Raw genomic sequence first — 24246 nt, 5'->3', positions numbered from 1 at the left:
ACATTGCAAAGCATGACAACTCCTTTACAGCAAGAAGCACTGCCACGAGCAGCTTGTCTTTCCCTCAAGGAAGTCCCCTCGTGGCTTACAAGTCATGTAGTTTATAGCTTCGGACACCCAGGTTTCTAGTATATTCGAACAGACGGCTCCATATAAGTACACATTCCTTAGAATTTCTTTGGGATTCATTAATCAAGGTCACGTCCCCGACCCAACGGTTAACAGTCTTTTACTGTCTTTGCCAAATATGGAGTTGTTGTTATTCTTCAACCTTGCTGAGTTATGAAAACATTCCACGTAATGTTCTCTGCGGTATTATTTTGGTTACCACTTCAAAACTTACATTCATAATGATACAGTGCCTGAGTGTGGGCCTAGAAGTCCTTGAGGGTACATTAGATGGTCACAGCCACCTCCATTCTGACATGGGTCGTGAGTAATGTCAGGATCTTGGTAAATATCATGTGACTATGGGAGTGTGGAGACGTGACCCATCGCCTTCCCAAGATCGTGTTATATGGCGAGCTCTCCACTGGCCACCGTGACAGAGGTGCACCAAAGAAAAGGTACAAGGACTGCCTAAAGAAATCTCTTGGTGCCTGCCACATTGACCACCGCCAGTGGGCTGATATCGCCTCAAACCGTGCATCTTGGCGCCTCACAGTTTGGCGGGCAGCAACCTCCTTTGAAGAAGACCGCAGAGCCCACCTCACTGACAAAAGGCAAAGGAGGAAAAACCCAACACCCAACCCCAACCAACCAATTTTCCCCTGCAGCCGCTGCAACCGTGTCTGCCTGTCCCGCATCGGACTTGTCAGCCACAAACGAGCCTGCAGCTGACGTGGACTTTTTACCCCCTCCATAAATCTTCGTCCGCGAAGCCAAGCCAAAGAAAGAAGAAGATGGGAGTGTGACACAGAACTGAAATGGTTGGCTACTGGGACGCCTCTATCACTGCTTAAAAAAAATCAGCTGCGTGACAGAATATCTAACGAGCAAAGCATTCATGAGATCCAGTGAAGAGAGTCTTAACCATACTGCAGAACATCTTTGCTCTGGCAAAAAAAACTTACATTCCACCCTCCTCCACCAATAGACTTTTAAAGCCCAGCAAACTTCCTTGCCTTCCTTCCTTTGCACAATCTCACGCTATGGGACTTGCTCTTCTCAAATGGTTTCTTAGCAATAAAGCACAAAGCTCTGTGTGCCTAATAAGTTGAAGTGATTTGTGGAATTGGTCGTTCTCTCCATTTCATCAGCAGGAAATAAAATTAAAGTAAATTAAGACCGAAAGCACAATCTCAGGTTATAAAACCCAGGAGAGGGCATTCAAGGCATGTGTCACTCAAAGGTTTGAATCACTAAAGATAAATGACAGCAAATTGACTGAGTAATCCAATCTGGAGAAGTTATACAGGAGTCAGGCAATAAATCCCAATCCATTCGCTTTCCCATTCTGAGCTCCATTTGTCCCTTAGCCCCAAAATAACAATCTAGCTGGGAGCAGCACGGATCGTGTAGCTGCTAGCGCAACGCTGTTACAAGCTCCAGCGATCAGGATCAAGGCTCGAACCCCATGGCATCTGTAAGGAGTTTGTACACGCTCCCCGTGTCTGCGTGAGCTTTCTCTGGGGCCTCCCGTTTCCTCCCACCCTTCAAAAAGTACCGGGGGGAGGTTGGTTGTCGGTGAATTGGGTGTGATCGGGCAACCCGGGCTCGTGGGCCAAAAGGGCCTGTTACCACTCTGTCTGTCTAAAATTTAAAATGTAAGGCTTTGTTGAGCCGAAAAGCTGACAAAATGGTGAAAGGTAGGCCTTGTATCAGCTAATTAGCTCCTGCTAAAAGTTTGCATAAACCATAAACAATCAACCACAGCTCATCAGTAGGAGATAGAGATTAAACAGGAAAATGTTTCTTTGTTTTTACAGAAAACAGTTTTGTAAATTAAATGTAACAAGACAGTGGATATGACTATAAACTTGCTGCTGGGAAAATTGCATCTTAGATTTTCCTACATGTGCTTTTCAAGCCACCCACATCAAAAGGTATAGCCCAGTGTTAAAGACGCTCAGTTCGGATGGGAGAATTGATGGATCTGCCTTTCACTGGGTCTTACCTGGGGTTTTAAGTGTGTGACAAAAATCAGTCAGAGCAGAAATTGGGACTGTGGGAGCGATTCATCTTCCCCATAACAGGTGTGAGGTGCACTTGGTACCTGCTGCATCAGGTGCAGTTGTGGTAAACACTTGAGCATCTGGGGACCCAGGATGTAAAAGGTCTGAGGGGTGGCCACACACAATGGAGGCAGGGGCATATGGTCCTCTCCCTGAAGACCTCCCTCTCATCTGTCTGCATCAGGCTGTGTGTGGAGCCAAAGTATGAGGGCACCAAATACTTTATGAGCTGTGGTTCTACCTGTCCAAGTGTTGTGAAAGATTGGCCTGGCCCTGTTGCCACGCAATGTGTCAGTCAGTTGGAAATTTGCCAATTACCTATCCTTCAGAGAAAAGATTTTCCAGGAAAACACCTTAGAACATGTCCATCAGGCAGTGGTCAGGATGAAACATCCTGCAGACACTGAGAGACAAGGACTTGTGAGTTGGTTCCCTGAGCAGACTGTCCAGCTCATCTGGAAGAATGCCTGGCTGGCAATGAGAGGACCCCCCACCCCGGTCAGATCCTTTCTGTAGGATCGGAATATCATCCCCAATGCACTTTGCCCTCAAGATGATAGCAAAGGGGATGGGACAGTCGCCCACTTCTTTGCAGACTGCAAATTTGTTAAGAGTGTATGGAGAAAGATGCAAGGGTCCTAATCACAGTTCAACTCTAGCAGGAGCAGAGCAGAGGATTCTCAGGAATAAATACAGTGGCAACATCCATTGTTGCTGGAAGATCACTAACTCTTTGGTCTGCAGGGGTGCGTGCTGACAGATGCACTGAAGCTCGGGGCAGCCAGCACAAGGCTTTAGGGACCTGATTTCAGATTTATTATCAAAGTACCTACATGACATCACATACAACCCTGAGATTCTTTTTCCTGCAGGTGAGATACTTATTGGCAGTAGAAAAAAAACTGGCTCAATGTACACATCTGAACAAATAAAGGAATGTGAGCAATCTGACTGTTCAAAACAGAGAGAGAGACAAAAAATCAATCAAGTGCAGAAGTAAGAGTCCTTAAATGAGTCCCTGATTGAGTTTGTTGTTGAGGAGTCTGATGCTGGAGGGGGAGCAGCTGTTCTTGTGCCACCTCCACCTCTTTCCTGATGGCAGCAGCGAGAACAGAGCGTGTGTTGGGTGGTGTGGATCCTTGATGATTGCTGCTGCTCTCTGATGGCAGCAGATGTTCTCAATGGCATGAAGTGTTTTACCTATGATGTCCTGGGCTCTATTTTTAGGGGTATTGGTTTCCCCATACCAGATTGTGATGCAGCCAGTCAGCACCCCTTCCACCATGCACCTGTAGAAAATTGCCAGGGTTTTCAATGCCAAGTCAAAGCCCCCGGAAACTCCCGAGGAAGTAGAGGCACTGATGCCATTTGTGTGTGGGGTCAAAGATCCTGTTACTACTGGGCACTGAGGGGGTTAAGATTGATGGGGAAGCCTCTCACATAGCTGAAGGAGGAGTAACCCTATGGGGGCACTGTAGTGTCAATGGTGCTATGTAGTATGGCTAACATTACCATGTACCATAATCAAACACTTGGACAAATATTAGTCTCAAACTCTAAAAAAAGACTCTTTTCCTTTGTCTCTATATTTTTTAATTGTAAATAAAGTTTATTTTTGAAAAAATATAGGGGCTTTAGTTTTGCTATTAAAGATTTATTTTTTAGTTCTAATATTTGGTCCTAATACTTTCAAGCGTCATTGCGACTTTAGTGTTTTGGTAGAGATTTCTCTTCCCCCAACAAATCCTTTCCCATTTGCAGTTTTTAAATGTGGGGCTTTTCTATTTTAATGTTAGTTAAAACAGCATTGCATTCGCCTGGTGAGATTTGGATGTGATTCCCAGCAAACATTGTAAAGTCACCATGACGTCTGATAAATTTTCCAGCACTTTATCAATAGTCAAACAATTAGTGGGCTGGCATTATATTGCTTTGTTCAATTGTTCTTTCTTCCTTTGCGACTAAAGTGGCAAAGATTCATGATGGTACATTTCCAGCCACTCTCCCCAATTTTTGTGCATGCGCCTGGTGTGTGTGTGTGTGTGTGTGTGTGTGTGTGTGTGTGTGTGTGTGTGTGTGTGTGTGTGTGTGTGTGTGTGTGTGTGTGTGTGTGTGTGACCGTCAGTTTGTGTTTGTGTCTGCATGTATTTTTCTATGTTTGTCGCCATGTGTGTGCCACTGTATGACTTTCTCTGTGTGTCTGTGTGTACCCTTCGGTTTGTGTTTGTGTCTGCATGTATGTTTCTATGTTTGTCGCCATGTGTGTGCCACTGTATGACTTTCTCTGTGTGTCTGTGTGTACCCTTCAGTTTGTGTTTGTGTCTGCATGTATGTTTCTATGTTTGTCGCCATGTGTGTGCCACTGTATGACTTTCTCTGTGTGTCTGTGTGTACCCTTCGGTTTGTGTTTGTGTCTGCATGTATGTTTCTATGTTTGTCGCCATGTGTGTGCCACTGTATGACTTTCTCCGTGTGTGTGTGTGTGTGTGTGTGTGTTTGTGAGAGAGAGAAAACATGCTGATGTCCTGCTGACTGTTTAAACTCTGACATCATCCCTTAAGCAGCCATGATGTATTAATTGTTAACCAGGAGAGTCAGATAACGGGACAAGAAAGGAAAGGCTGATGTTCACAGTTCAGATCAGTCGGTTTACTTCTTAGTCTGGTGACAATCTTCTTCCGTTTTCGGTATGCAGTGTTGTCATAGTAATGCAAATGTTCCGAATAAGTGTGCATTTGAGAGCTGCATCTCAATTTCTAATTTGCAGAGAAATGGATTTACTTTCTCCCATTTTGTGTCTGCAATGTAGCTTTTTGAATTAGGTCCCAGGGGATTAACCACACACAGTGTAGAAATCAGTCAGATAACAGTGTGTGGGAAGCCAGTGACACATTTTCTCACCGAAGGCACCGGGACTCTCTCCAGAAAAGATTGAGAGCTGCCCTGGAAAGACCTCCCTGGTGTAAAAGGGCTTGATTGGGTCAACACTGAAGAGATATTTTTCACTTGCAGGCAATACCCAAACTGGAGGGTGTAATTGTGAGATGGTCACAGATAAATGCAGTCAGGAACTTAGGGGCCACAGCTTCTCGTTGTGTGTGGTCATAAAGTGGGCAATGGAGGTAAATGGCAGAAAAGGGAATGAAACTAAACACGACTAAGAAAGAAAGAGAGCACTTTGTTGAAATGGTTAAAATGCTGGGGGGGGGCAGGGGGGTGCTTATGGAGAGGAAAACCAGCATGAAATGAATGGGGTGTTCATAGCAAGTGTCATAGGGTTATGAAGCAGGGAACGAGCCCCTTCATCCCAACTCACTCTTACTGACCATATTTAGCCTATTTCCCACCAAACCGTTCCTATCCATGTACCTGTCCAAATGGCTTTAACAATGTAATCTTATCTGCCTCTATGACTTCCTTTGGCAGCATGTGGGTGAGAAAAGTGCCTCATAAGATCCTTTTGAAACTTGCACCTCTCACTTTAAGTCTTTGACCTCTAGTTTCAGATGACCTTCCCCTGAAGAAAAAAAATCTGTGAGCATTCACCTTATCTATGATTGTCAATAAACTCATCCTTCAACCTCCGACAGACCAGGGAAATAAAAACCAGGGAAAAGATGCTCACCTCCTCCTTGTAATTCAAGGTGTTGGTTACACCCTTCTTAGTCTTTTCTGCAGCATTTGCAACTCAATATCATTCTTCCTATCAATGGGCAACTAGAACTGCATATTGCTGACCCCCACAGAAAATAAGTGCCAAGATGCCAGAAGACATCTGCCCAAAGTGAAGGAAGGAAAGTTTAGGGGAGTCATCGGGACAATTTTTATTTTTTTACTGAGGGTTGTGGGTGCCTGGAATGAATTGCTGGGGATGGTGGTGAAGGCCAGAACGATAGGGGCATTTAAAGGCCTCTTAGACAGGAACATGGATGAAAGAAAAATCGAGGGGTATGAAGTAGGAAGGGTTTAGTACTTTTTTTTTGGTAGGAATATATAGGTTGGCACATCGAGGGCCAAAGGGCCTGTACTGTGCTGTTATGGCTATGACTGACCTAGAAATTATTGTTCATTGCTTAGAGTCTTTGTATTACACTCCACACAGAGGAATATTTTATTACCAAAAGAAAGTGGTCAAATTGTTTCTGGGCATACTATTCATATGACACATGTACACACAGTGATATAGAAAGTAACAAGCTAGCCAAGTCTATAATGAGCACTGACCTCCTGTCCCTTGAGGACAACTATATGGCTCAAGAAGGCAGCCAACATCATGAAGGACCCTCGTCACCACCTCTTCTCACTGCTACCTTCAGGTAGAAGGTAGAGAAATTTGAAATCTGGCACCTCTAGGTTCGAAAACAGTTTATTTCCAACAGCAATCAGGCTCTTGAATCTTTCCATGCTACTCCAACAAAAATCATTAGTCCAGGATCACCAAACATCTATTTTAATACAACCAACTGCAAGTGTAAATATTTATCAATCCTTTTACATTTATCACGTTTATTTATGCCACGGGCAGTGAGAGCACTGAACAACCAAAACAACTGCTCACACTAACCATCCGAGACTCTCTTTATCATGAAACAATATTTATTGATTGATTTGTATATATGAAGACTTGTCCTGAATGGGTATTAATTGTCTGTATGTGTGTTAGGTCTGGTTGTGTGTCTCCGTGTTTTGCACCGAGGACCAGAGAACACTGTTTCATTGGGTTGTACTTGTACAATCAGATGACAATAAACTTGATTGTTTGTCTTGTGGTGGGTGCACTGTGATAATTTAACTTAGACTATTGTTGATGATGTATTTTACACACCTGTTTGGCTGCAGCAAGCTGGAATGTCAGTGCATTTGTGTATTGTACTTTTGTGTAGGACAAGACACACTCATATGGTATCAATGGTAAAGGGGTACCAGGTATCAGAAGCTGGGTGGAAGGGGGTGCCGAGGGTGCTGAAGGATTCCTGGCCGTGTCGGAGGTTCAGATCTGGATCTCAGATCACTAGTGGTTTGGACTGAACTTTGTGTGGCTGCGGAAGCGCTGGAGGAGAATCTCTGTCACACGGTGACTCTGGGGGGTCTGTCTTTTGTTTCTCTTTCTCTGACTGCAAGAGACACCTCAAGCAATTTCTGCCTTACAGCAGGCAAAAGCAATTTTTTGTTACTGTTTTATTACATGACAATGAATTGAATCTTGAATCTTGAACCATTGTGCCAAGCAATTACAAATCTCACTTTCTCAGGACACCCAGTAATGGGCAATATTTGAATGTAAGAGCCCTCAAACTGTCATTCAGAAAAATCTCAATTTATCCACATCTTAATTCTCATACTTTTTGAGAGCAAACACAGACCCAAGTGTAAAATTGACAATTGGACGTATTAATTGGTGCATTTGGGAAAGAGTTTCAAATGATCTCAGGGTAGAAATTCTTCCTGTTCTCATTCCTGAAAAGCTATAATTTTCAGACTATGATTTCCTCTTCACCCCCTCCTTGCCCCAAGGCTCACACTCCCCAACCAATATGTGTTCTTTTCCTTTACTCTTCTAGTCCCTCCTGGTTACTTGTAAGCATTGATCAATCCTCCATTAACCTTCTAAATTCCGGGGACGCTCTCCCTGGTTTGTCAAACATCTGTTCGTATTTTAACCCTAAGTCCAACTCTCATTCCAACAAATCTCTGCTGTAACTACCTCCAAAACCAGATTATTCGCTGTATAAAGCCACAGCCTAATCTCTACCTGCTTGGATTCCAGGATTCAGTTATAAAGGCCAATATTCTACTGACCTTTTTAATGAGTTTCAGTATATTTTAATGATATTTGTACACAAATGTCAATTCTCTTTGGACCTGCACTGGTAGGTTTTACCATTAAAAAAAGAAATCTGTTTTGTTTGTTTTAGGTCCCAACTGGATTATTTCACATTTGCAATCGTTCTTTCCCCATTTGTTTAATCAATTAATACCTCTTCATATTTTAATACATTGTGCTTCCATCTACATTACCTGAGACCTTAATGCCATTGGAAAGCTTGGACATGTGGCTTCCTAGTCTATTATCTGAATTATTAATAAATAGTGGTGGTCCACACATCCTTATGGGACTTGATAGTAGCAGATTTCCAATTTCAGGACGTGCTCATTATCCCTACCCTCAGTCTCCTTGTGCTCAGCCATATTACTAGCTCAGTAATAAGCTGCTTGCAATTCTATGAGCTTCAACTTTGACGAACAGTCTCCTAAGGGACTTTATCAAATGCAACATGGCTGGAATTACGTGACAGAAATGCAAATTCAACCATTTTGTCCAATTAAAAAGAAAATTTTCTATCAAACACACATCAGTACAAATTATGCCAGATGCTTATATCCGAATTAAATAGTTTGGGTCCTTTTAATGACTGCAGATGTAAAACAAGCAAAATCTCTGGTTATTTGAACAGGTTGAGTTTAGGTGAGATTTCTGTGAGTGAAGCTGTTTTTCAATTCTTGTGTATTTTGTCAAAATTCTGTCAAAGATGAGGCAAAAAATTGTTTCATCTCTGTCAAATCCCAGCCCTTACTTCCATCTAGTAATCACAAGCAAGGAGCCAAGCTGATTTTCTCCTCTTGTTGGGTTGGGATGGCGTGGGTCGGGGGGGGGGGGTGGTCAAATATTTCCATCAATATCAAAACTCTGCAGTGGTGAAGGTAATTTAAATTACTTACCAGCGCACTGGCATTGCCGATCACTTTCTCACCAGTAGCCATAATGGCCTGTGCTGGCTTCATTTCACCTCTACAATTTAGGGAACCAATTGGAACCTGGGATTCTGTTCCATGTACCACAGGGCACAGTCAGCTTGTTCACGTTCTGACCATTGGAGAGATTAATTGCGTTTCTCTAATGTAAATGCCATTTGTCTCTGCAGTTTGCCACACAACAGCTAGTGGTTTGTTCATTTGTCCGGCGCTGTCTGGAAGGAGTTTGTACATTCTCCCGACATCTGTGTGCGTTTCCTCCAAGTGCTCCAGTTTCCTCCCATCCTTCAAAATGTACGGAGGTTGTCGGTCATTTGGGTGTAATTGGGTGGCATGGGCTTATGGGCCAGAATGGCCTGTTACCGTGCTGTAGGTCTAAATTTAAAATTCAAATTTAAAAACTAAAGCCTCTGTGCTGCTCCTGTGAGGAATCTAAATTATAAGGCCAGCGTGGTTAGCAAAGCAGTTAATGCAGTGCTGTTTCAGGGCCAGCGACCCGGGATCTAATCCTGCACTGTCTGGAAGGAGTTTGTATATTGTCTCCATGTCTGCATGGGTTTCCTCCCACCATTCGAAACATGTTGGGAGTTGTAGGTGAATTGAGTGTGATTGGGTGGCACGGGCTTGTAGACCTGTCTCAATTTTAAAATTAAAAAAATTATAAGGAAAAGGCCCAGATTTTACAGCTCCTTTTCTAAACCTCAAAATGGAGTCAGGGCTCTTCATTCAGTTTGTGCAGAAGTAGTCATTCATTCTCTCTATATTCATTGAGAGATAAAGTGGGGATAATCCTCTGAAAAAGATTCATGAGACCTTTAATGTCCACCTCTGAGAGCAAAAGGGTCTTAAGTTTAATGCTTTACTGAATGTCAGTACCTCTGACAGTATAGCCCTCTGTTCGTACTGCACTGGAGAATCATCACCTTCTGACTCAGAGACAAGGCTGTTGCCAACTGAGTCATACCAGGCTAAGGCAAGGGGGTGGATATACTGATAGTGTAGAAAATAACAAGGGAACTCAACCCACTAAAAGACATCCCACCCTCCAACCCCCACAGTCCCCTCCATTGCCTGCATACCCACCGACCCTCCTTTGGACAATGTGTATGTCATATCAATGTAACTCAAGACAACCATTATTTTCAAATTGGGGATTATGATAGACAACTTCAAGCTGAACATGAAGATAATTTAAGATTTGCTGCATCACGTAGGACATTGGAGAAACATTAAATTAACTTTTATTGAATTTAACATGTTTAATTGTATAATGGTGCAAATGGATGGGGAACACCTGCTGTAATACACTGTGGAGTACCTGCCCTGAGGAGAAATTGATTGCTGGGTCTTGCCAACTTGGTTTGCAAAGTGTTCCTATCGGAATTATTTTATGAAAATATTTCCTGTGAAATAAAGTATTTTTGTAATTCAAATACAGTTCTTTGTGCAGAGATATGAATATTGAGCTCCTACTCAGGACAACAACAACATGGACTCATACACATTGTCCATAGAAGCCCTGCATGAGTCACACTTTACTTCAGTGTATCCTGAGTGCAGTCGTTGACCATATTTGATCATGGCCAGTTCCACTTTCTGCAAGTTCACTGAGCTTCAGGCTGACCACAGGGCCTTACATTGCCTTCTGACCAGAAGATCACAGGGAGAGCTAATAGTCTCTTCCCCGTAGCAGTCTTGAGGAGGTGTTGAGGCCTGGAACGTGTTGGGAGGGCCTCAAAAGAAGAACCTTCCTCACTTCCGTTTGGGCTGCATCCTGACATTTGTTGGAGAGCTCTGATAAATGCTATCAACTGAATAGTCAGGGAATCCGAATTGGCTGCAAAACCTCAAGCCCCATCACACTGAGCACTGGTGCACCTCAGGGCTGTGTACTCAGCCTGCTACTGTTCATACTGCTGACTCACGCGTGCACTTCCAGATTCAATTCAAACAGAAATGTCAAATTTGTGATTGATATAACAGTATGGGGTGGGTGTGTGGCTGATAAGCCACAGCAGTAACAATGGGGGGTGGGGCATATAGACCAGCAGCTGTTTGCTGGTATTCCTCCATATGTTATGGAGTCCCAGCACATTTGCATTGCGATTTGAGCTAGAGCAATTAATGCTGACTTGATACCCATAGAATGTCTGTGAGCAGACCTTTCATTAGATAGGGAATGGTGGATATCTGATTGAACATTCTTCTTATTCTACAGGGTTCATTTTCTTTCTCTCAACTGAAGCTTCTCTTACCTTTCCCTTTAAAAACAGAATCACTGTTTTTAAACTTTCCTCTTCCTCAGTCTCGACAGATGCTACCTTTCTCGGGTCCACAATTTGTTGCAATGAAAACTTGCTGCCCCGTTTTACTGTGGCCCATGCTTTACCAGCAGTGCTCCTTATCTCCCCCATGTCCACTCCTCCACCTGGGTCTTCACTTCCTTTCCTCTTAATTCCCATTTATTCTCCTTGAATCTTCCATGTCCTCACATTCAATCTTCACTACTTCTTCCCCCTCGGTTCTTACTTCCTCCCTCTGGTCTCACTTCTTCCCCTTTGTTTCCACTTCCTCCCCTGTAATCTTCACCCTCCCCTTCATTCCCAGTCTCGCTTCCCCATCGTCATCTCCCCCCGTTTTGTTCCTACTTCCTCCCACTCAGTCTTTACTTCCTCTTTTATTTCCCAGGTCCTGCTCCTTTGTCTTACCCTGAGTATCTTTATGACCTTGAATGTGCCCAGCCTCCTCCTCGTACAATTGATTCTAACTTCAGAAGCTTATTACCATCTAAGCACTCAGACCCAAGTTGCTTTGCCTTCTATTTTGTGGAAACATATAAAACAAAATCTGACATCAACGTAAGTGTATAACAACAGCTCGATGCTGGGAAACATGCAAGCTAAGGGATGGCCTTCCCATCCACTTTGCTCTGCCTTCTGGTTAAAAATTTCCTACCATTTCTCAAACAATGAGAGTAGGTTGTTCACATTCATCTTAATGGGCAGAAAGGGCCTTGACTGAATTCCTTAGCTAAAGCCAGTACTTCCAATCCATCAGCAATTCAGGAATGCATGTACCTGCAGAGGGAACTTAGATTTTTGCCGTTTACCTCCCAAACACTCTACAGTTTAAAGAGAAAACATGATTGGCATTGACATTCTGTAAGAGAACATATTGAATTAATGGAACAATGAATGTAGAGAAAATGTGTACCAATTATGTTCATGTTATGCAGTGCATGTTTGAATTTTTAAAAAGTCCTCAGACAATGGAGTTGAAACCCAACAACTGTCTGACACAAAGTGTGAACAGATGAGCAGATACTTGGACCCTGCTTTGTAGTGTGGTGGAATGACACCCCTTGCCTTGGGGCCTCCAATGGAGACAAAGCCGAGGTACCTTGCACACATATTTTATTTCATGCATTTTAAAAAAATTATTTGAAATATTATTCTTCCGTCATCCACTCAGGTCATACTGGCCTCCAGACAACACTCGTGCGGTTTGCACATTTTTATTCCAGACGCCTTTGATGTTCTTTTTTTTTGATTGTGATCAGAGCAAATTCTCTGTGGCTGTACCTGTGGATCTTGATGTAAAAAAATTTCAAATAACATCAGCGGAGATAGGGAAACACCACTGGCAAGAATCACGAGTTCAATGGAATATATTTCCCCATGAGGCATATGTGAAGCCCAGGCAACCCACCCTAATGACAAGATGATTATTGCCAGTAACTTCAATCACGTCAACTTAAAAACAGCCCTGCTGAAGTTGCAATAACACGTCAACTTTTAACTGGGGGAGAGAATATCATAGATCTAATCTACACAAATATCCCTGGAGCATACAAGTCTGTCTCCACCCCCACCTTGGATATTCAGATCATGTACCCCTTCTATCAGGTCGCTGGTAAATTGAATCAAACCAGTTCACAGGGAGATCAGGACCTGGCCAGAGGAAGCCACAGCAGTGCTTTAGGACTGTTTTGAAGCCATGGACAAGAGTGGATTCAGGGAGACGGCCACCAACAATGAGTATACGGACACAGTGACTAACTCCATAAGCAAGTGTGTTGAGGATGTCATGGTGCTGAAATACTACACTGCCGGGGCAAATCAAAAACCGCGGCTAGACGCAGAATTTTGTCCATTGCTCAGAGCTCCTGATGTTGCTTTCAGGTCGGGAGACAAGAAGACATTAAGATCAGCAAGAGTTGAACTCTCCCGTGCAATCAGGAAGGCAAAATGTGTGGGTTATGCACAGAGAATCCACAGACCCCTGTGCAACACCAGCCACACAGGTGCATGCGACAGTACATTCAAACCATAATTGACTGTAAGTCATCCTTGAAGGTCAGCCTGTCCCTTCCTGACAGGTTGAATACCTTCTATGTGCGGTTGGTTGAGAAAAACAAGGTGACATCAAAGAAAGCCTCATCTCCCTCTGAAGAACAGGCACCCTGAAGTGAGGAAGATCCTATCCAGGGTGATCCGCAAAAAGCAGCAAGTCCGGATAAAGAATTTGGTCGGATGCTGAAAGTCTGTGTGGAGGTCCTAACAGGTATCTATAACATCTCACTGCAACAGTCCAGGTTTCAAGGCAGCCACCATCATCCCAGAAACTGGACGAAGTGACTCCTCTACAATCATAATGTACTTTGGGTGGCTGGTGATGAAATGCATCAAAGCGCATCTTCCAGCGACATTGGACGTGTTCCAGTTTGCCAACCATACAAACTGGTCCACAGATGATGCAATAGCCTTGACCCTCCACTCCACCCTGACCCACCTAGAGAACAATGCTTCATACAACAGGAGGCTGTTCGTTGCCTTCAGCTCGGCGTTCAACATGAACAGATGCTGGTGGAGAAGCTATCCTGACTGGGACTCAAGGCCCATCTTCTTGGCTGAAAGATCACAGTCTGTGCGTGTTGACAGCAAAAGCTCAAGCCTCCTCACGCTAAGCACTGCTGCAGCTCTGGATTGTGTGCTCAATTCCTGACTGTTCAGGTTGCTGACTCAAGACTGCTCTGCCAGATTCAATTCTAAAAGAATCATCAATTTGAGAATGATGTAACACTAGTTGGTCTCACCAGCAACAACAATGAGTCGCATTACTGCGAGGAGGTTGTAAAATGGAACGAGAACAACAACGTGAGCCAATGTGGACAAGACAAAGGGGATGATAGTGGATTTCAGGTGGATGAAAGTTGACCATTCTCCATCAATGGCTCCGTCATGAAGAGAGTGGGGAGCATAAGGTTCCTTGCCATGCAAATATCCTGGACCTACAACACCCCATTACTCAGGAAGGCGTCGCAGCGCCTACACTTCCTAAGCAGGCTGAGAAAGGCAAGGCTACTGGCTGCCATCCTGACAACCTTTTACAGGTGCACAAATGAGGATGCCCTGACTGACTGCATCATTGTGTGGTATGGTAGCTGCAATGCAACAGACCGGAAGTCTATACAGAGGATCATTAACTCAGCTGAAAGGATCATTGGGGTCTCTCTTTACTCTATTTACAACATCTACTAGGACTGTGGTGTATATAGGGCTGAAGGAATTAAAGAAGACCCTTTCCATCCAGCACACAGTATCTTTAACCCACTATAATCAAGAAAAGATCTATAATCAAGAAGGAGCATCAAAATCAGGACTGCCAGGCTGGGGGATAACATCTTCCTGCAGGCTGTAAGATTGATGAACAGTAAGCTGTAACCGTGTAGATCATCCCAAATATTTATATAGAAATATATTTATTTTAATTATTTATGCACTGAAAGTGATGTGTGCATTTTTCGTCTGGAGAGATGCTGTTTCATCAGATGAAATACGTACAATCGGATGAAAATAAACTTTAACTTGACAGACTAGGGATTGATTATGTGTTGTGTGTTGTTGTCCAAGCAGATCTTTTAAGGAATTGCACATTTTGTGTTACTTCATGTCATGAATAAGAAACTATTCCAATAATTTCATGGGAAGTAAGTGAAGACTTTGAAGAGCCAACTGATAGTGGGCTGGAGGGGTAATAGTCAGATAAAACTTGTTTTCAAATCCCTCCAAGTTACTTCACCTGTCTAAATTTCTCAACCATTTTATTTTAATACACCACAGCCTCCCAAGTACATGCTATGTCCAACAGAGTAACCCCATCAGTCCCATTGCTCGTCCTTCTTTCCCTGTAGCCCTGTAACTAACTTTCTTTCACACACACACACACACACACACACACCCCGCCCCCACCCCCACAGTTAATACCCTTTTGCTTTTGCTTCTTTTTCCACTTACCCACAGTAGGTGCAGTACTGGGATGAGGGAGAAAAGTGAAGCACACAGCAGAAACAACCATGAAGCAAACATGCAAACTCCACTGCCAACTCCTGATGCCGGGATCGAACCTGGGCCCTCAGAGCTGTGAGTGGACTGCAATTGCCATTCTCTAATCCTCCAGCACCTCTCCTGTGGCCAAGTAGGATACAAAGCACATTGCCAAAGCTCCAGTAATCCCTTTCCTCTTTTTTTGTAGCAACCTGAGGTATATCTCGTCTGGTTCTAGGGACTCATCAACCCTCATGTTTTTAAGAAGTTCCAGCACTTCCTCTTTCTTAATCTCAACATGGTCCAGCACATAAGTTTGTTGTATTCTGACCTCACCTTGTCCTTTTTTCCTGTGAATACTGAAGCCAAGTATTTATTTAGGACTTCCTCCTCCAGGCACGTTTCCTCCTTTATCCTTAAGTGGCCCTAACTTCACTCTCATTATCCTTCCATTCCTCAAGTATGCATAGAACACCTTAGAGTTTTCCTTATTCCCTCTTCTAGCTCTCCTGTCCTTTCTTAATTTCCTTCAGATAATTTGCACAAGCCCTTCTCCCAAGCCCTTCTCCCATGATTCCCTTTTCTATCTTTTCTCTCTCTCAGTGAGTGGGTCAGACCTATCCAGAACCTCATGCATGTAGTCCCTAGACATCCTTCATATTGCTTCTGTGCTTTCTCCCGAGAATATCTGTTCCCAATTTACTCTCCCTAGATCCTGCCTCATCCCATCATAATTAGCCTTTCCCAAATTAAACACTTTGTCTCCTTTTATCTTTGTCCATAGCTATTGCTAGAGCACAGGGTGTTGTGGGGACTGTCACAAAAATGCTCCCCCACTGAGAGGTCCGACACAGTACAGTCTGCTAGTCCGCGTACCATGTCCGGAATCCTGGACACATCTGACAAATTCTGCCCCATCTATCCCTCTTTCAGTGAGGAGGTGCCAGTCAATATTTGGGAAGTTGAAGCCTCCCATAACAACAACCCTGTTATTTCTGCACCGTTCAAAATTCTGCTGACTTATCTCTTCCTCAGTGTCCCGAGGGTTATTTGGGGGCATATAGACTACTCCCATGACAGTGATTGCTCCTTTGATATTTCACCGATTCAGTCAACACTCCCTCCACAGTGCCCTCCCTTTCTGCAGCCTGACCTGTAATGCTACTCCTCCCCTCTCTTTTTCCTCACATCCTATCCCTTTGAAAAGATCTAAAATTGAGTACCCACATCATCCAATCCTGTCCTTGTGTTAGCCAATTCTTTGTAATGGCCACAACGTCACGTACTGATCCGTGCTCCAAGTTCATCTCCTTTATTCCTAATACTCCTTGAATTGAAATAGACACATTTCAAACTCTCCAACTGATTACATTTATACTTCCTCCCCTGCCTGTCCTTCCTCACAAACCCACAACATCCTTTGCACCTTCTGCCCTCACACTTTGGTTCCCACCCTCCTGCCAAACTAGTTTAAACACTCCCCATCAGCTCTCGCAAACCTGCCTGCCATGATATTGGTCCCTCTCCAATTCAGATGAAGTCCGTCATTTTTGTACAGGTCAGACCTTCCCCAGAAGAGATCTCAATGATCCACAAATGTGAACCCCTGCTCCCTCTTCAGCCACACATTCATCTGCCACATTTCCTGATCCTACCATCACTGTCTAGTGACACAGGCAGCAATTCCAAGATTACCAGCCTTTAGGCCCTGCTTTTCAGCTTCTTTCCTAACTCCCTCTTCAGGAACTTCATCCCTACTTCTATCTATGTCATTGGCACCAACGTGGACTATGATGTCTGGCCTGCTCACCCTCCTGCTTCGGAATGCTATGTACTCAAGCTGAGATATCCTCAACCCTGGCACCTGGGAGGCAACGTACCATCCAGAGAGGTCTCGATCTTGTTCTCAGGATCTCCAGTATATTTGCATAACTATCCCCAATTACTATAGCTCTCCTCTTCTCCCCTTTCCCTTCTTAGCTAGACTCTGTGCCAGAGACCTGACCACTACAACTTATAGATCACCCCTCTACATTGTGGTATACATTGTTCAGGGGAATGGCCACAGGGGTTCTCAGTATTGATTGCCTATTCCCCTTACCTCTCCTAATAGTTACCCAGTTACATAGCTCTTGATTTTTGGGTGTGAGACCGTCTCCTTATAGCTTCTACCTATCATCCCCTCTCCCTCCCGAATGATCCGAAGTTCATCCAGGTCCAACTCCAGTTCCTTAACGTGGTCCAATAGGAGCTGCAGCTAGATGCACCTCTTGTAGGTGCTGTCATTAGGGACAATATGCTCTCCCAAATTTCCCACATAATTGCAATCGGAGCATTCCGCTGCCTGAGGTACCATCTCCACTATCCACCGTTGTTGCTATCTTACCTGACCTGACCTATTGGACATCCTCAGTCTCTGCTTGTCAAAGCCTCTCAAGCTCCAAGCCTCTAAGTTCCCACTTCTACACTGCCTGATCCGCTTGAGCTTCCCTCATTTTTTATTGGCTGCACCTCATCGGCGATTGGAGAGATTTAAACGAGCACGAACCTCTCCCACTGCTTTTTAACCGCCCTTTCACTTGTTCATCATCCTGCTGTCCCAGTCCCTGATAAGATTTAAACAAGCACTTAGATCTCCCGCTGCCTCAATTTTAAATTTAGGCATGCAGTACGATAACAGGCCCTTTCGGTCCGTGAGCCCGTGCCACCCAATTGCAGTTAATTGACCAACGATCCTGGTACGTTTTGAAGAAACCAGAGCACCCAGGCAGACGCGGGGAGAACATTTTTCTTTAAGTCACTCCGAGAGAGCTGCCTCTTTGGCCAAGTTGTGAGTCAGTTGATCCCCCACTGTCAGAATGTGTTTGAGTCTGCTCCTCCAAACCCTCCTGGGATGGCTGGCAGTGTGAAAGCCCCGTTATAACCACTGATCCCTCTAAGCCAGGGGTGTCAAACTCAAATTCACGGAGGGCCAAAATTAAAAACTTGGACTAAGTCGAGAGCCGAACTAAATATTTATTGAAAATTTTCAACAACATCTGCATGTTTTCTCTTCTTTCAACATATGTAATGTTAAACTTTTTCTTATGAAAATAAATGTTTAATAATAGTTTTGGATAAACTCTTTCCAGAAGCATTAACAAATGAGAAATAAAATATTCAATAAATAATATTTCTCTATAGAGGATTTGTCAAATGTTGCTAGTGTGCTGTCGAATAGTAAAATCTGAGGGCTATTGAGAATGTGGGAGAATAACATGATTCCTGAAACAATCAAATGGGTGACTGATTGTGGGCATGAACTCTAGCAGGGTTATTTGCCATGCCCTTTTTCCATTGGTACAGATATCCTTTGATTTACACACTTTTCAAGTTTTATGCCTAATGAGCTTATATCCAGGTGCAGGACCATTTTTAACCAGGAATATATTTATCACTGTGACATGAAACTATTGGAAGATCGTTTTATCCTGAGATTAAAGTTCATAATACTTACTCAGGCCTGTGTGCGGGAGGGCGGGGTTTGCGAGCGATCGGGTTGGACAACGACAGTGCGGAGGCATCGGCTCTCGCTGCAGGGCGGCATTTCGGCGGATCAGCGGCCCCGTCACCGTGAGTCGCGGGTCGGCCTGCGGCAGGGAGGGGAAGTGGGCAATGGTCCTGGCGAGGTCAGGCCCGAGGCCTCCGGTTCCGGGCGCTGGGAAGCAGCCTTGGCTTCCCCTGACACCGGCCAGGCCCCAAAACCGGAGTCCACGGTGAGACCCTGCAACGTAAACAGAGGAAGTAGGGGCGATTAGCGGGCTAACGCCAATGCATTCTGGGATTTGTTGTATTACTGTGCATGCGCTATACTGACGCGGCGGCCAGCCGGCCACCTCTAATACATTTTTGAAATGATCTTGCGGGCCAAATATAATTATATCTTGGCCCACGGGCCAGAGTTTGACATGTGTGCCCTATGCCATCGGAACTCTGTAATTAGTAAGGGATTGCTTAAGGTGGGATGTGAGTGGGAAGGAAAGGGTGAGAATCACTGCTCTAGACCCAATTGTTACTCAAATATTTTGCTTGAGAAAAATTGTCATTGGCCCATTTCCTTTAGCGTTCTGAAACCGTGCACAAGACGAGTCAATGAGGGATCATTAAAGCAGTGGTCTTCAAACTTTTTCTTCCCACCCACAGACCATCTTAAGCAATCCCTTACTAATCACAGAGCACCAATGGCACAGGGACGCGAGTGGAAAGAAAAAGGTTGAGAACTGTTGTATTGTGGTAACTCCACATCTGATTAGGTTAATTGTTAGGCAAGTGGTCAGAGAAGGACCCCGCCCCCCCACCCCAAGAAAGGCTTAAATCACAGGAACAAAATAAGCTTCCGTCTCACTGCTCCCAATCTTACACACAGTCCTGATGTGGAATGTGGGGTCGCAGCTCCACGTTCACCCGAGTTCAGGTACTGTCTGTGTGGAGTTTGTACGTTCTCCCCTTGTCTTGGACCAACAGGTCGGTCGCCTGACGAAGGCACCCGAACCCCCTGTTGTCCAGGGCGGTGGAGGAATTGGCTGAGAAGAGCGCGTTGCTCCCACCCCCCTCCCATGGTTGGAGAGGGATTAAACTGCGATCTCATGGCGCCGGACACGTCTCCAACAAAAGGAGTGGGAGGCAGGGTCCGCCACGCACGGAGCGAGGGGGAAGGCATCGCCAACGAGACGTTCGGTCCGGCGTCGCCGCTGAAGCGCAGACCCAGCGAGGATGGTCCCCAACTCCAGCCGCGTCTGTGTGTCCGGGAGCCAGGCGGGCTGAGTGCGGTGCTCCGATCCCCGGGATTCGGGACTCTGAGATCCCTCCACACCTCCGGCGTCTTCATTTTCACCTTCAGTGTGCATGCGCTATACTGGCGCGGCGGCCAGCGGGCCAACTCTAATATATATTTAATATGATCTTGCGGGCCAAATATAATTATATCGCGGGCCAGATTTGGCCCGCGGGCCAGAGTTTGACATGTGTGCTCTAAGCTGTGTGCGTGTGCATGCGCACACGTTTTGCAACCAGTGCACAAAGGAAAGGAATGTGCCCGCAAACTGAACAAAGCAGTTTGAAGTATAGAATAAAATCTTATCCATATACGTTACTTTGTAGAATGTAGTCATACTTGTATTAAAGCATGCCAGTACAGGTTTATTGGCCATGAGAGATTAGCTGCACCAAAATGATCTTGAAACAACTTTAAGTTTACATTTGCACAGGCATTCAGTCCGCACATACTTTTGTCATAGGAAAAAAATGTCTACAACATAAAATGTTTGTGCACACTGACACTAAAAATGAGAGGGACATTGATTATAACCACAAGCAATAGTGGGAAGGATTTGAGGAAATGATACCATGAAGCCTATGTGCTTGATGCAAAGATGGGACAGTGGACACAATAGAGCCAAGACACGGCCCAACAATGCTGAGCCCAACAATGGAACATGGTGCCATTTAGGAGCTGGTGGACAGTTTCAAAGTTTCTCATGCATTGGAACAAACAAAAGCTGTTACTAAGCACTGCAGCCAAAACATACATTATAATACAGTAATGAATAGATTTACTGTCAGGGGACGATGTAGTACAGTCCAGCCTGCTTGAGGGAAGAGATAATACAAACACATTGGATCCGAGCACAAAATTCCACCAACAGCCGGTTTCCTTTCTCTGCTGCCAGGAATGACCTGGCAAGCACCCCCTTGTCTGCAATAAATACCAGCTTCATTGAGTAAAGTGGTGGGAATGCTGTTAGGTATATTGCAATCATCTTATAAGTGGCCAGCATGGAAAGGCAGGAAGAGCCCAAGTTGTGATATGGGTTTGTTGCAATGTAACATAGCAGTTTGTCATCACATCACTTTGCCAGCTTACCGTCCTAGAGTTCAATCCCGAGCGTGTTTCCAAGATCCAATCAGAATGACTGTAATTTTGGAAATGGAAATCTCAGTTATCCTCAATAATTCTGATTTGGTTTAAAGTGTTCTTGGTTCAGCCTCAGGACTTTTCCTGTCTTCAGACTGACCCCGTGGAATCCTGCATCTTTTCTTTTTCTGGCTTCATATGTAGGCTGCAGCAGTGGTTAGCAAGGCAATTTGACCTTAGGGTCCGTCATGTCCCATTCCAGACCATCTCCACAGCCAAGGGGAAAGTGATCCCTGGGTTGGCCTCTCAACTAAGATCCAAGTTGGCCTTTGGGCCTGCATACGGACCTGAAACAGAATTTAAATCACAGCTAGGACTGACTAGGAAGAAGATAGGCATCCCCTAAATTCGACAGGACAGTGTTGCAGATTCACCAAAATTTTGCATGAACCCTGCTTGGGGACTAACTGAAGCCTTATGGGAGGTGTTCTGTTGACGATGCAATCAGCCATGTAGCTGGGCATGCACTCAGTGCCACAGTCATTCGGGAACAGCATGCACTAGATTAAAAATACAAAGCTGGGCAGCTTCAGAATGAATTCCCCGTCTGCTCCAAGCCAGTTGGTCACCGTCTGCATTGTCTTTGGGAAGCCAAATTCCTCACGACACCTGAAACAGAAAGAGTGGGGGTCAGCCCAGCTTCCAGATCACACAGAGATGTTGGAGGAACTCAGCTGGTCTCAGCAGTGTTCACTGGAATAAAGGTATGTTACCGATGTTTTGGGCCTGAGGCCTTCTTCAAGAAATAAGAAAAGAACAGGAAAGCACAAGAATAAAAAGAGAGGACTGGCCAGGGAGGAGACCAGACCAACTACAAGGTTATGATAAGTCGAGAGATGAGCATTGATTTTGGTTAAGGGGAGAAGTGAGTTTTAATTTCCCTCTATAAGTCCCTTGCCCACACCTCCCTCCCCACCAATCTTCCCCTTAGCAGCTACCCCTGTGACTGCAGGAGATGCTCTACTTGCGTCCACACGATCTCCCTCACCACCATTCAGGGCTCCAAACAGTCCTTCCAAGTGAAGCAACATTTCACTTGTGAATCTGGAGGGCTCATTTACTGCATCCGGTGCTCCCGTTGTGGTCTCCTGTACGTCGGAGAGACTGGGCACAGATTGGAAGATCGCTTTATTGAGCACTTTGACTCTGACTGCCTTAGCAGCGTGGATCTCCCAGTGGTCACCCATTTCAACTCTCCATCCCATTCCCTTGCCGACATGTCTGTCTGTGATCTCGTGCGCTGCCAGACTGAGACCACCCGCAGATTGGAGGAACCTACTTCATCTTCCATCTGCACACCCTCCAACTGGATAGCATTAACATTGACCTCTGGTTTTTGTTAAGCCCCCCCCACCCCTTCTTGCCCATTGCCTTTCACCCAACTCTGTCTGTCTGTCTGTCTGTCTGTCTCTCTCTCTCTCTCTCTCTGTCTTCCCTTTCCTCTCTGTCTCCTTTCACAGAGCCAAAATCAATTCTCACGTTTCCTCTTATCATATCTAATTAACACCTTTTGTTGCTCTGGACTCCTCCCCCTGCCAGTCTACAGTCTATATTCTGACGCTTTCCTATTTGCTTATTTCTTGAAGAAGGGCTCAGGCCCAAAACGTCGGTAATATACCTTAATCTCCTATGGACCTTGCTGAGGTCCTCCAGCGTTTACTGTGTGCTTTTACTATAATGACAGCATCTGCAGACTTTCATGTTTCACAGCTTCCAGATGATGTTTGATTTGTTTCACCTGTTCATCAGAGAAGGAAATTCCCTTCCCACCCCCAGCTTCACTTACTTGCTCCTTGCCAAAATTGGTTGGCATGAAGGGGCATCAAGGTGGAGCAATGAATGTCACCCGATGTCCACATTGGGTATAAGATATAAAAGAAGACATTAACAGAGCCTGTGTGGATGTGTAAATGAATAGGCAAGATCAAATTGGATACTGCAATACTAAAATATCTCTATAACTAAAAAGTTGATCAAGCTTTCATAAATGTTTAAAGTGCGAGTCACGTTTCCACATGCAGGAATGATAACCAAAAGAGCATCATTCTGATAATTACCCCCTGCATTGGGAGAAGAAAAGATATTTACACGCTGCAATGACAGAGACGTGAAAAATATTTGCACATGCCAGTTTCAGGGCACACTGCAGTGTCAGGGAAGAGACAACCCAACAGGATATATAATTTTTTTTACATATCACGATGTCTGTGGAATGAAAATACTTCACACTGCATTGCCAGCTGGAGAGAATATTTGCACACTGGGGCACTAATACCGAGAAGACTTTCTTTCACTACAGCGCAGAGCTCTGAGAAAATGTTCACTGTTTGATAGGTCTCTACAAATAGTTACAGACTGTGATGTGAATTATGAGAGGGAATGTACATAACTTCATTGTGGAGTCTTTCAGAATACACAGACACCACAGTGACAGGACAAGAATTTATCCACTGTAACCTAGTGAAAATAGATACCAGTATTTACAAATTGCACTGTGAGAATATTTGCAGAGAGCAGTTTCAGGACAATGCAAATATTTACACACTGTGGTTTCAAATAGTGTGTATACAGCGTGCTCTGACATTTCCAAGAGGTTACATTCCTAGAAAATCATCTATATTACAATTGGAAAATCCTTTCTTCACCCATTAAGTCCTGTGTTATAAAAGGAGAGGCATTCCTACAAAAGTTTTATCCCTCATCAGTAATCCTCCCATAGGCAAGGAGATTCTGATTGTGTTGTGGCAAATTGTTGTTTTACTGAGCTGGAATGGGCATTACATTATTTGATAAATTATCATTGTACAGTTATCAATAGAAGAGATGGTTTTGTCAGTTTCCAAAGCAAATCTCTTAGGGGTTCTCCCGCTGTGAAACACTAGCCCTGCAATCATTGTCCTTGGTGAATTAGTTCAGTTCTCTGCACATATTTTGTGTTTGTTTATTTATTTTCTCACTTAAACTGCTTAAGAGTGGATTTTTATTCAATATCTTAAATATTTTAGTGGTGATTGGTGAATTCAGTAATGGCTCGGTCAGG

General features: G+C 44.4%; 1 protein-coding gene across 9 annotated transcripts in view; it reads left to right on the top strand.

Moving 5' to 3' along the window:
* LOC138754543 (kazrin-like) overlaps window positions 1-24246 on the top strand; it is a 539176-nt gene that overhangs the window by 186598 nt on the left and 328332 nt on the right. The window contains exon 2 of one of the 9 annotated variants that reach the window (XM_069918956.1): window positions 15230-15349. The exons of the other annotated variants lie outside the window; for them this stretch is intronic. The gene's annotated coding sequence lies outside the window, so the exon portion shown is untranslated. The remainder of the gene's footprint in view (window positions 1-15229; window positions 15350-24246) is intronic. 9 annotated transcript variants of the gene reach the window in all.

Source organism: Narcine bancroftii, chromosome 2 (genome assembly GCF_036971445.1).
Source record: "Narcine bancroftii isolate sNarBan1 chromosome 2, sNarBan1.hap1, whole genome shotgun sequence".
Lineage (NCBI taxonomy): Eukaryota > Metazoa > Chordata > Chondrichthyes > Torpediniformes > Narcinidae > Narcine > Narcine bancroftii.
This window is presented reverse-complemented; position numbering and strand designations above follow the sequence as displayed.